We start from the raw sequence: 12370 nt of genomic DNA, 5'->3' as shown, positions 1-12370 counted from the left end.
TGTGAGAAAAAGAATCAAACAGTGGACCTGACGTTGGTGTGGCTCTCGTCCTCCCCTTAGGACAACCTGCTCATTAAGAATTCCTAAAGACACAGAGGTAAATGGAAGACACTACTGACCTCCAACCTCAACCAGGCTCCTGAAGACAAGCAACTTTATGGCCTCCCAGAAGTGTAGATGCTCTGCAGTCTTCTGCGTCTTTCTGTCCTGAAAGACAACAACAAACAGTCATCATCAAATTGCTAAGAGTGAACTCTCTACTCACACGGCATTAAAACGAAATGCTCGAATTTCATGCACAAGGTGAGGTACAGCTCAGAATGGGAGCCCGTGATGACAGGTGCCAACATCTGCCATTGGAAGCTTCGCTTATTCTGGTCACAGCCAATCCTCTTCTTCCCTGGCTATGTGGTCACACGAACACATCATTTTTTTCTTTCTACACAGGCATGGTGAGAAATGGCTACGGAAAGCCAAGGTCGGACAGTTGAACATTGGTTGTGACTCTGCAGCAAAGGAAAGCATCTATGGAGATGGTTTCCCTTGTTGGTTTGTCCTGGTGAGTGTAAAATAGAGGACGCCCCAAGTCTGTACTTAAAAGTTCAGAATTACTTGTGCAGTATGGGATACCTGCCCCACTGTGGAAGGTGGTTTAGAGGATTAATGTCTGCCCTGCCCCAGGTTAACTAAGGCTATTTTAAAATATAACACATGTCTGCGTCTTGATTGCTAGTGGGTTTTACTGAAGTAATAATAATTACAGGCCTGACACTAAACAATTATTAGGCCCTATTGATAATTTAAAAACAACAGTGCAGGACGCGCCTCTGTATAGACCAAAGGTCAAGATCCCGAGTCTGTCACCTACAGCCTAACAGCTTGTTTCTGGTTACGTCAGCAGTTCAGTAGCTGGGCTGGAGAGATGGCTCAGTGGTTAAGAGCACTGCCTGCTCTTCCAAAGGACCTGGGTTCAATTCCCAGCAACCACATGGCAGCTCACAACTGTCTGTAACTCTAAGATCTGACACCCTCACACCAATGCACATAAATTAAAATTAAATAAAACATTTTTAAAAAAAAAAAGTTCAGTAGCCAGACATCTTCCTGAAAAATGGTACTTAATCTAGCTGAAACTATAGCTTCATAACAGCTTTTGATATTAAAAAAACAAAACAAAAAACAAAGCCCCCAAGTTTCATGTTGATTTAAAACTTATTTTATAATCTTTCTAAATATGGAAATGATTTTCTAATAATAAGCCCATACCTCTATACTTCATAGAAAAATGTGCCCTGCAGGGTATAACAAAAAGCCCCACCCCCACCCCAGGACAGTTCCCATACAGGAACAGGCGTGGACTTGTCCCCAAAGAGCAATCTGCCTCCCGCCACCTCAGAAAACCTTAGTGCTTGAGCTGGTGGGATCTTGGACTTAACGGAGTTCCAATCTCTTATCACACTCAGAGACACTATGAGTTTCTCACACTGTGGAGCCAGCCAATCAGAGGTCTGCCTGGAGAAAACTAGCCGTTGTGTATGTTAATGGAGCATCTGTGGGTGCCAGGCTCTCTGCTCCAAACAGGTGGCCTCACAGGCAGCCCTCAGTCCCCCCACAGTATGCACAGCATGTGTCTGCTTTACAAATAACACCACAAAGGACCTGAGCGGCTGTGCTCCTTGGCTAGGCTCTTACATCTGAGCCTCTGCTATAAGGTGGGCACCTGGTAGGCGCTATGTACACAAAGCGGCGATTAGCACATTTTCATTAGCACATTGTGACTTCAGTGAGCTCACTGTGCACTGTGGGTGGGGAGGGGAATTGGGTGCCTTAAATAGACCTCTCCTGTTCAAACTCCAGTTCTATACATATTAGAAAGACATTGTACTTTTTTAAAGTGGGTCTTTTTTTTTCTTCTTTCCCTCTTCCCTGCCCCTCAGTACTACAGAGCCTTGGGCAAGGAGGCTGAGCAGTCTACCACTGAACTATAGCCCCAGCCCTATTTTCACTTTTTTAAAAATTTATTTATTATTCTGCCTGCATGTAGGACAGAAGAGGACATCAGATCTCATTATAGATGGTTATGAGCCACCATGTGGTTGTTGGGAATTGAACTTATGACCTTTGGAAAAATAGCCAGTTCTTTTAACCTCTGAGCCATCTCACCAGCCCTTATTTTCACTTTTCATTTTGATACAGGGTTTCACTAAATTGCCCATGGTGGACTTGAACAAACTCTACAACCCAAGGCAGGCCTTGAACTTGAAATCCTCCTGCCTCAGCTTCCCCAGGAAGCAGCTGAGATTTATGCCTTCTCTACCAGGACCAGATGAAGTATACTGTGTCGTGAAATTGTTAGCTCAGTTCTCAGGCCAGGACAGGAGGATCCCAAGTTCCAGGCACAACAGCAAGACCCTTTCTAAAAAAGAAAGAAAGGGAGGGAGGAAGAAAGAAAAGTATATAAATAAATGAAGTAAAAACAGAATATTGACAGATTAGAAAACAGCATGAAGGAAGTGACAGCAGGGAAACTTGTGGGGAACATGGGTTTCTCTGCCATCCATCAGCCTGTGTGAACTGCTTTGCAGTAAAAACAAAACAAAACAAAACAAAAAAACCACATTTGCGGTCATAGGTCATGGTAAAGAGAGACATGAAGGCTGCCAAGTTTAGGACATAGTGACCTCTGTCTTCTTAGAGGTTCATATAAGATGGTGAGCGCAGAGGAACCTGGGCATGTCTGCCTGGGCATGAAGCATCAGTGGAGATCCAGAATAAACCAACTACAGTTTGTTTCTTATCGAGGATGAGATGCTCAGGGCAGAGAAACAGTCTTAACAAGCTTCAGAGGTGGGACAGTGGGCTGCCTAGTTCTGCGTCGACTTGACACACACGCTAGAGTCATCAGCAGAAGGACCTCAACTGAGAATAAGCCTTTATAAGATCGGGCTGTATTAAAAGCATTTCCTTAATTAGTGCTTGATAGTGGAGGGCCCAGCATAGTGTGGCGTGGTGCCATCCTGGGCTGCCGGTCCTGGAGTCTATAAGAAAGCAGGCTGAGCAAGCCATGAGAAGCAGGCCAGTAAGCAGCATCCCTCCCTGGCCTCTGCATCAGCTCCTGCCCCCAGGTTCCTGCCCTGTTTGAGCTCCCGCCCTGACTTCCTTTTATGATGAACAGAAGTATAAACATGTGAGCCAAATCAGCCCTTCCCTCCCCACGTTGCTTGTGGCCACGGAGTTCCACCACAGCGATATCAACCCTAACGGCCATGGAGTTCCACCACAGCGATATCAACCCTAATGGCCACGGAGTTCCACCACAGCGATATCAACCCTAACGGCCACGGAGTTCCACCACAGCGATATCAACCCTAACGGCCACGGAGTTCCACCACAGCGATATCAACCCTAACGGCCACGGAGTTCCACCACAGCGATATCAACCCTAACGGCCACGGAGTTCCACCACAGCGATATCAACCCTAACGGCCACGGAGTTCCACCACAGCGATATCAACCCTAACGGCCACGGAGTTCCACCACAGCGATATCAACCCTAACGGCCACGGAGTTCCACCACAGCGATATCAACCCTAACGGCCACGGAGTTCCACCACAGCGATATCAACCCTAACGGCCACGGAGTTCCACCACAGCGATATCAACCCTAACAGCCACAGAGTTCCACCACAGCGATATCAACCCTAACTAGACAGACGGGAAAACAAGAGCTGGGGTTCCCCTCTGTTCCTTCAACCTCAACTAAGGGACAGGCACCTATCACGCCACAGAGAGGCTCCATGATACCAGCTCTAACCGTGGAAGCCAGGACCCAGAAGAAATGATAAAAACCTCAGGACAGGACCCTACCCTAAGCCTATCCTGTTAGACCTGAAGATGCTGCCAGAATGTGCACAAAGCGCTGGCTCTGCTGGGAATGGCTCCTCCTACCTCACTCTCACTTAGCAGGAGGAAAGCGTGGAGAACAGGGAGCCAGGAAGTAGTGAGCCGAAGTACAGTGTGTTTTGGGATCGCACACCACTGGGATAGGTGATGTCCCTTGTCAGGCTGGAGAGACAAGGTCCACTTAGAGAATGGCCTCATGCCACCACACTGTACTTCCATCTGATGTACGGTGTGTGATGACAAGCCAAGGCCCGGTGGACTCCTAGTGCTATTTTGATGATTTAATGATTGCATATTTATATGTTATATAATGACATGAGACGAGGCCAACATTAATTTATCTTATCCACTACTGAATCTACATTTTTACCTAAGTAGATGTGTGACAATCATGACAAGGACAACCATATGCCATATAAAACAAGCAGTTCCAGAGGCAAGAAATAAAAATAACGACTAGATGTTTTAGCCAGTATTCATGATACAACTGCGCATCAAAAGGTTGTTGACGGGTCCTCCCTTGCTGTAGGCTAACAAAGGGACACTAGCCAATGACTAAAGTCGAAGAAATAACTAAGGCGTGATTTTTGTTTTAATTATACTAAGCAGCAAATTGAGGAGCTGGAGAGATGCTCTAACAGAACCTGGGTTCGGTTCCCAGCGGTTGCACCAGGCAGCTGGCAAGCATCTGGAACTCCAGCTCTGAAGGATCTGCTGCCCTCTTCTGGCCTATGCAGGTACTGCACCTAAGTGTACAAACAGCCACACTCACATGTATACACACTTTCCAAAAAAATAAAATCTGGGCTGGAGGGATGGCTCACTGGTTAAAAGCATGCGCTGCTATTCCAGAGAACCTGAGTTCGATCCCCAGCACCCAGAGCATGCAGCTAATAATAACTTCAACTCTGGGGGTGGGGGGAATCTGATACCTCTGGCCCCGACTGTTACCTGCGTTCACGTGCACATACCCACAAACATACACACTACACATAGTTAGAAATAAAAAGCAAGTGGATCGTTTGTATAAAATTACTTTATGAACCAAGAGGAAGACTATAAATAATCACCATTTTAGGGACTACTATGCATTGCTGTCCATATTAATAAAGTGTGTGAAATTTTGAAAGCATTTGGTGCCCATGAAAGATGAAGCTACAATTGATGTTTACTGAGTGTGTAAATTTTTCACACACCTTTACTCTTTATTCATTTGTTTGCCTGTTACTTTATAGCATCTCATTATATTTCACCGGCTGGCCTCAATCTCGACAGCAGTCCTCCTGCCTCAGCCTCCAAAGGGCTGGGCTTACAGATGTGCCTCCAACACACCTGGACCACATTGTTACTGTTTTTAGACCAAGGACTCTGGCTCGGCTAATAGGTTCAAGGGCAATACAGCACAATTGCCCTCCCAGGCAGAGTGCACGTGGTCTTTGTTAATAAATTGGTGCTATTATCCTCATCTTAGAGGAGAGGAAACAGGAGGGGTGGGGGAGGGGGTGTTAATGGCCTGCCCAGGTTTCACAACAGAGCTGTGACCCCAAAGCTGCACTGCTTGCCTTGAGCTTGTTCATTAGCTCATGGGTGGGGTTGATAATTTTGCTGTTTCTTATAGAGCTAGCATATTCTCTCATATAGGGGTGAATAGCATGAACAATGATGTCATGCGGTGTTTATTATTGCCTCACGAACCTAAGGGTCTCACGAGATGGGATACTTTTCCTGAACATGTTAGTCTAGACTCAAAAGAAATTCACCATCTCCTTTACAGTTTCAAGTATGTCTAGGTTTCACTGGTTCACTTAAAGTTAGCTCATCAATTTTATTTTTATTTTTTTTTTAAGTCTCAAAACTGGGGCAGGAGAGATGGCTCTCCAGCAGTTGAGAGCACTTGCTGCTCTTGCAGAGGACCGGAGTTCAATTCCCAGCACCCGCATGGCAGCTGACAACCATCTGCAACTCCGGTTCCAGAAGAATTGATTTGCTCATCTGGCCTCCACAGGCAAATGTATGTTCATGGCACATACACACACACACACAGAGGCAAAACACCCACACATATAAAATAAATAACTTTTTAAGGGTCTCAAAATTGTAGGCAACACATGAGCCAAGGTACCGTATTTTTTCGGACCATAAGACACACTTTCCCCCCACCCCAAAAGCTGTTTTTAGTGTTTTTCTTATTTTACTGCTCTAAAAACTAGGTGTGTCTTATGGTCAGGTGCATCTTATGGGTCTGAAAAATATAGTAACTTAAAAAAAATAATTAAATTAAAATTTAAAACATTAGTGTATAGGTTGCTGGTATTTAGCTTAGATACCTAAAGGTTGTTCAACAGATAAAGTCTAAGAAGGCATTGGCAGTAGTAAAATGGAACAAAAAGATGAACTGTGTGCTTTTATTCCTTTATTTTGGCACTGAGGACCCAATCTAGGCCCTCACATGAGCTTGCCTGGCTTAGCCACACCCTCAGCCTCATTAGATATTTTGTAACCGGTAAAGTTAAGCTTTTGAAGGCAGCAGTGCACAGTGGGGTGCTAAGACGGCTAACAGGAAAATGTGAGAACTGAGGGCCACAGGAAGTGAGAGACTTGGCTGATCAAGCACAGAGGGGGGTGGGGGGGTGGAGTGGGAGGGGTGCACAGGAACCCAGATGCTGGGTCAGCAGAGTGTGTTGTTTGCTGGTTGGCTTGAGTGGTGTTCGCCTATAATAGTGTATTATGTCATACACTTGATGTGGCCTTCTGTATTTGTGGCCTTTCCTCTTAAACTAGAGGGCTTTACAGGAAGAAATCTTTGGTTTGAAAACGGGAGCCGACACTACAGGAATAAACTGCTTGGCATTTCCAGGACAGCCCTGGGAGAACAAAGAAAATTAAATAAGCTTTTTCTTCACTTGTCAAGGGGAGAGGCTAGTGATGTGAGGGGTGTGGTCATTACCCGTGAGCTCTGTCACCCAAACCGGAAGCGACTTCTCCTCTTCAAGCGGGACCCTGCAAGTCTTAGGTGACAGGTGTGTATAATGCACAGTTCCAGGAGACACCCCTCCTGCAGTTTGGGAACTAACTTAAAGTCTGGTGTCTAAATGTTTTTAGTTTTCTTGCTTGTGCATGTGTGTGCTTCTGCATTTGTGTGTGTGTGTGTGTGTGTGTGTGTGTGTGTGTGTGTGTGTGTGTGGTGAATATGTGTATACAGCTCACTTGCTCAAGTATAAATACCAAGGTGTCTTCCTCAATCCCTTTCACACCATTTGTGAGCCAGGGCCTCTCCATGAACTGAGAGCTCACTGTCATGGCTGGCCTTGTTAGCCAGCCAGGCCCTGCCTGCCTCTTCCTTCCCAGAGCTAGGGTTATGGGGGCACATTGTATGGTGCCCTAGCTTTTCATGTGTGTCCTGGGGATCCAAAACCAGCTCCTCGTGCCTGTGCAGCAAGCATTTACCCATGAGCCCTCTCCCCGTCAGGACGCTTTCAGGTTTTCCTCCAGTTTGGAGCGGTCCCAACTTTCTTCTTCCAGCAGAAATGGCTGAGACAGACCTCAGGTAAATTCTTCCAAATCACACGCCAAGTCACACTGCTTGTAGGACATGGTGCCTGGGCTCCCAGCCCCCCACACTAGCCAAGGCCTCCCAGGACCTCCTGGCTAGACTCCAGGGTGAGAAAAGCCAGCACATGGCCAAGGCAGAGCCTGGGTATGCGACCCCACCTCTCCAGAGTCCAACCTCTCTCCTTCTTCCATCACTGGGTGAAAACTGGCCCCTTCTGTTTATTTTCTCCCAGCGCTGTTTAACCTATGAGCACAAAGAAGGAGGGAGAAAGCCACAGCCGTGCGGACCAGAATGGCCTCCAATCACAATAAACACTCCCAAAGAGGAGGAAGATGGTAAGCGATAGATTTCCTCTCTGACGTTCTTTAAAATAAATGCAAAGCCTTTGGGGGAGGTAGCCTGACAGGTTCCCATTAGATGAAGAGGGTGAAGACAAGCAAGGCTTTGTGTATTAGCTGCCCGTGCCAGGCCTCATTCCAGCCCATAGTTTGGCAACGACCCCCCCTCCCATCCCCCCAAGGGGGCAAAGGGTCTGGAGCTTTGTCCACCAGGCCAAAGCAAAGCTGCCGCCCTGAAATCAGCAAGGATTTCTTCCCACTCTTTAGCCCTTGGCTGAGTGGCATCCAGGAAGATGCTGGGCTCTGACACACTCTGTAGGGTCTCTTGCATCCTCCAAGCTGTGCCTTAGCCTGCTGAGAACCACCAAGGTGGTTTAGGAACTCCAGCCACAGCAGGCTACATCAGAGAGCAAGGCAAAGCTAAACTCTGGGCCACCACACTTTGGAGATGTTTCCCCTGAAGCGTGTGAGCAAAACCCACAAAGCTTTAAAACAACAAGTGATGGTTGTGAATAGGGCACCCTGATCTCTGCATCCACTTCCACGGATCCATGCATTCTAAGGGCAGAGTCCGCCCACGTGGCTGTCTGCATCGATCACTTTGTGCATCTTTATGGCATGGCCAGCGTGCTGCATGGTAGGGAGCCTAAAGCCTGCATGCCCACCAACAAAAACCCTTGTACTCCCACCACTGTGAGAAGATGGCACAAAAACGCAATTTCTCGGGTGTCTTCAAAGAGAAAACCAAGGCTGGGCGTGAAGAGGCAGGAAGTTCACCGACAGGTCAGCCTGCGCCACAGGGTGGGATCCCTTCTCTGCTGGGTGAGGAGCTGGCAGCAGTGAGAAATGCCTACTATACCAGCCACTCGGGAGGCAGAAATGGGGAATAATGACTTGAGCCGAGGAGTTCTAGGCACCCTGGGCAAAACAGCAAGATCTCATAGGGGGGAAAAGAAAAAGATGTGAGTATTGGCGGAGCAGAAAGAAAAGGAGAGAGGGAGGGAAGAAGGGAGACGGCTTCGTGCTTAAAAATATGCACTGCATGTCCAGAGGGGCCTAGCTCAGTGGCCAGCACTCACACTGGGCAGCCCATGGCCACCTGTAACTCTAGCTCCAAGGTGTCCGACTCCTTTGGGAATCTGCATGCACATATACACACCCACACAAAGATTTACACACCCACACAAAGATTTACACACACACACACACACACACACACACACACACACACACAGAGTTTATATATTTAAAAACTTGAAAGAAAGAGAAAGTAGGGAAGGAAGGAGGAAGGGAAGAAAAGAAATAGACAATTTCCCCATTTTCAACATGAAAAGACACCACCTACCCACTCTGGAAAGAGTCCTCGCTGTATTGACTGAGCCAGAACAATCCCACCAGATGCCAAATCCTTGCCAGACTATCAGACATCTATCCTCAATGTCTTTGTTTGTTACTGAAAGCAACTCTCCATCTCCCCACACGTTGAGCTGAAGGACACAAGAAAGCCTCCACGACCTTGTGTGGGGACCAGAGTATGGTTAGTGCTGCCCTCAGAGGTGTGCAGGGCACAGACCATGAGGCTACAACCCTCCCCACAGCTGGGGTTATAGGCACATGCCACACTACACTAGACTTTCCTTTTCTTTTTTTTTTCCCCCCATAGGTGCTCAGGATCTTAAGTTGTACAATAAGCATTTTAGCCATTGAACCATCTCCCAACCCCAGATTTATTTATTTTATTTAGAAAAAAAGATCTATTTGTTTTTATTTTACATGTGTGAGGGTTTTGCTTGCATGCATATACACCCCATGCACGGTCACCCTATGTGACCATGGAGCCTAGAGGAGGGTGGGTCCTTTGGGATCGCCACATGGGTGCTGGGAACCAAGCTGAAGTCTTGAGCAAGCGCCCTCAGCCACTCCCTAGCCCCCATCCCACAGTATTTAATATATGGAGATCACTGCCTCATACCCAAGGCTTAGAAGACTTTCCCTCCGACACTGCCCAGTGAGCATTTGTTCATTCAACCGTGCCCTACGTGGTCCCTCTGTAAGCCCCCTTTCCCATAGACACACCCTTTCCTGCGTCACTCCAGTTCTTCGGGTGTACCCCACGACCATACATAGCAAATGCAGTTGGTAGCCCATAGTTTTCCCTTGAAATGCCCATGGTTCCCACTGTAGAGCCCCTGTATTTTAATTATTCATGCCTTCACGTCCTGCTGGCACCTGACCTGGCACCCAAGTAGGATACACCCAAAGCCATCACTCTCTGTTTACTGCCTCCACCTCACCGCTGTGAGCCTGTCCCCTCCCCCAGTGTGGCAGAAGACAGTTTCTATAGAATCCGGGCTTGGCGGAAGTGGCTCCCTGACGCTTAACTTAGCCTGGGACCAGCATGTTAAGGCCACAAAAGTGCACACCGGGAAGAGAAGAACTTGTACTTTAAAATAAATGGCTTCCCTTCTTTCCTCTCTGTCTTCTGACCTTTTTAGAGAAGAATACATTTAATTGTTTGGCCAGGAGAGGTCATTCTTATGTATTTGGACACATGAACTAAACAGCGCCTTTTTTTTTTTTAATCCATTTCAAATAAGTGAAGTCAATGTCAGGTCCCTCAATTAGCCTAGACTAAAGAAGCACTTAAGATCTGGAGACTGCCCTTGAAAAATTTGTTTTCAGAGGCTACATTTTAGATAACTAATACTTTCTGCATTCCCCCAGAGACATTACAACCCACAGCTGTAGAGTGACTGTGCTGGCTAGTTCTATGTCAACTTGACACAACCTAGAGTCATCTGTCATCTGAGGAGAGGGAACATCAATTGGAAAAAAAAAAGCCTCTTGTAAGACTGAGCTGTAGGCAGGCCTGTAGAGCATTTTCTCAATTAGTGATTGATGGGAGAGGGACCAGCCTGTTGTGGGCTGGAGGTCCTGGGTTCTATAAGAAAGCAGGCTGAGCAAGCCAGTAAACAGCATCCCTCTCTGGCCTCTGCATCAGGCCCTGCCTCCAGGTTCCTGCACTGTTTGAGTTCCTGCCCTGGCTTCCTTTGATGAAGAACAGCAATACGGAAGTGTACGCCGAATAAACCCTTTCCTCCCCAATGTGCTTTTGGTCATGGTGTTTCATTGCAGCCATATTAACCCTAACACAGGGACTGAGATGCATTGGTGATTGTTCGATTCAACAATGCCCAGAGGTCCCTGTAGGCTAAAGTGACTTTCCCAAGGTGAATGACTGAAGCCAAAACACAAAATATGGGGACTTTATACCTGGAGACTACGATCTACACGTAAATCTTCACCGGAGAGGTGGATGGATACAGAAGAAGACATCGATCGCCTCTATGGCAGCCATCCAGATAGGCCAAGGACAGGTGGGGACTCCCTGGCCAAACGCCATGTCCTCTGGCCAAACACCATCGTGAGTAAGAAATATTTCCTCTCCAGGAAGTGGGATGCCCTAGCACATCTACCCGGCAGTGGTGGTGGCTCCAGGAACACTGGGGAGGAGATCCCGAATGCCCCAAAGCCCACCGCTGCCTCCTGTCAATCAAAAAGCTCATACTGCACATGCTTGACACTTCCCTGGCAGTGGTCTGAGGTGGCTGCAGTGTAGGCTCAGGAGAACCAGATGCTATCTCATCCACTTCCTAAACTAAACCCATCACCCCAACCCCCACCCCCACCCCCCGCCCCAGGTGACTATGTAGGCAGAGCAGGCATGTTGGTCAGGTTTTCTGTTTGGAAACTGCAAGCTTCCTCCAGTAGACACCTTAGGTAAAATGGGCGGCAGTAGGGGAGGGGGTAAGCGGGGGTGGGAGTGGGGGGTGGAGTGTGTGGGGGGTGCTGTTGTAGCTTCAGTTCACACAGAGAAAGCTGAAAGTCAGAGCAGCTTACCCATGGGGTGGTTAAGAACCCTTCCAGAGAGTTCTGAGGAAAACCACCCACTGTGCTATTCTGTTGGGGGCACATATTCCAGAGTGGCGGGTCCCCCTGACACAGGAAAGGTCCCCCTGGGCTCCAGGCAGGGAAACAGGCATCTCAGATCCTGATTCAGCTGGCTTCCTGTGTTTTTGCTTGCACTCCTGAAGTTCAGGAGCCTAATAAAGTCAGCTCAGGGGGAAAGACTCAAGCCGGCACCTCTGCCTATCCCTTCCCACAGGCCTTCAAAGTGAATGAACTCTGACCCAGAGCAATTTTGTCTGGCAGAGACACCTGTACTCTAAGGACTGAGGCAACAAGCCCAGCAATCCAGTGAGCGAAAGAGCAACAAGCATCTTCATGCGTGAACTTCAAAAGGAATCTAATCACCGCCCTTGTGAGGTCCCCTTCCACATCAACTACCAGTTGAAGATGAATCACATCCCACTCCCAGAGCGCTCTCTCTCTCTCTCTCTCTCTCTCTCTCTCTCTCTCTCTCTCTCTCTCACACACACACACACACACACACACACACACACACACATGCTTGCTGTCCCCAGAAGTCACTCGAATCCATCGTCACCAACCAGGACATTTATGAAAGGGCTTGTGTTTAGTTCCCGTGTTTTCTTCCAGCCAGCCAATCTGTCTG

At 47.7% G+C, this 12370-nt stretch overlaps 1 protein-coding gene across 2 annotated transcripts in view; it reads right to left on the bottom strand.

Annotated features, from left to right (window-relative positions):
• The window catches only part of SCAF8 (SR-related CTD associated factor 8), a 189112-nt gene that overhangs the window by 24186 nt on the left and 152556 nt on the right, over positions 1-12370 (bottom strand). For both annotated transcript variants that reach the window (XR_014778138.1, XR_014778139.1), the window contains exon 22: positions 120-207. The gene's annotated coding sequence lies outside the window, so the exon portion shown is untranslated. The remainder of the gene's footprint in view (positions 1-119; positions 208-12370) is intronic.

The sequence above is a fragment of the Acomys minous genome, assembly GCF_964271855.1.
Source record: "Acomys minous genome assembly, chromosome: 3".
In the NCBI taxonomy this organism is placed as follows: Eukaryota; Metazoa; Chordata; class Mammalia; order Rodentia; family Muridae; genus Acomys; species Acomys minous.
Note: the sequence above shows the minus strand (reverse complement) of the source record. Positions and strands in the feature narration are given on the sequence as shown.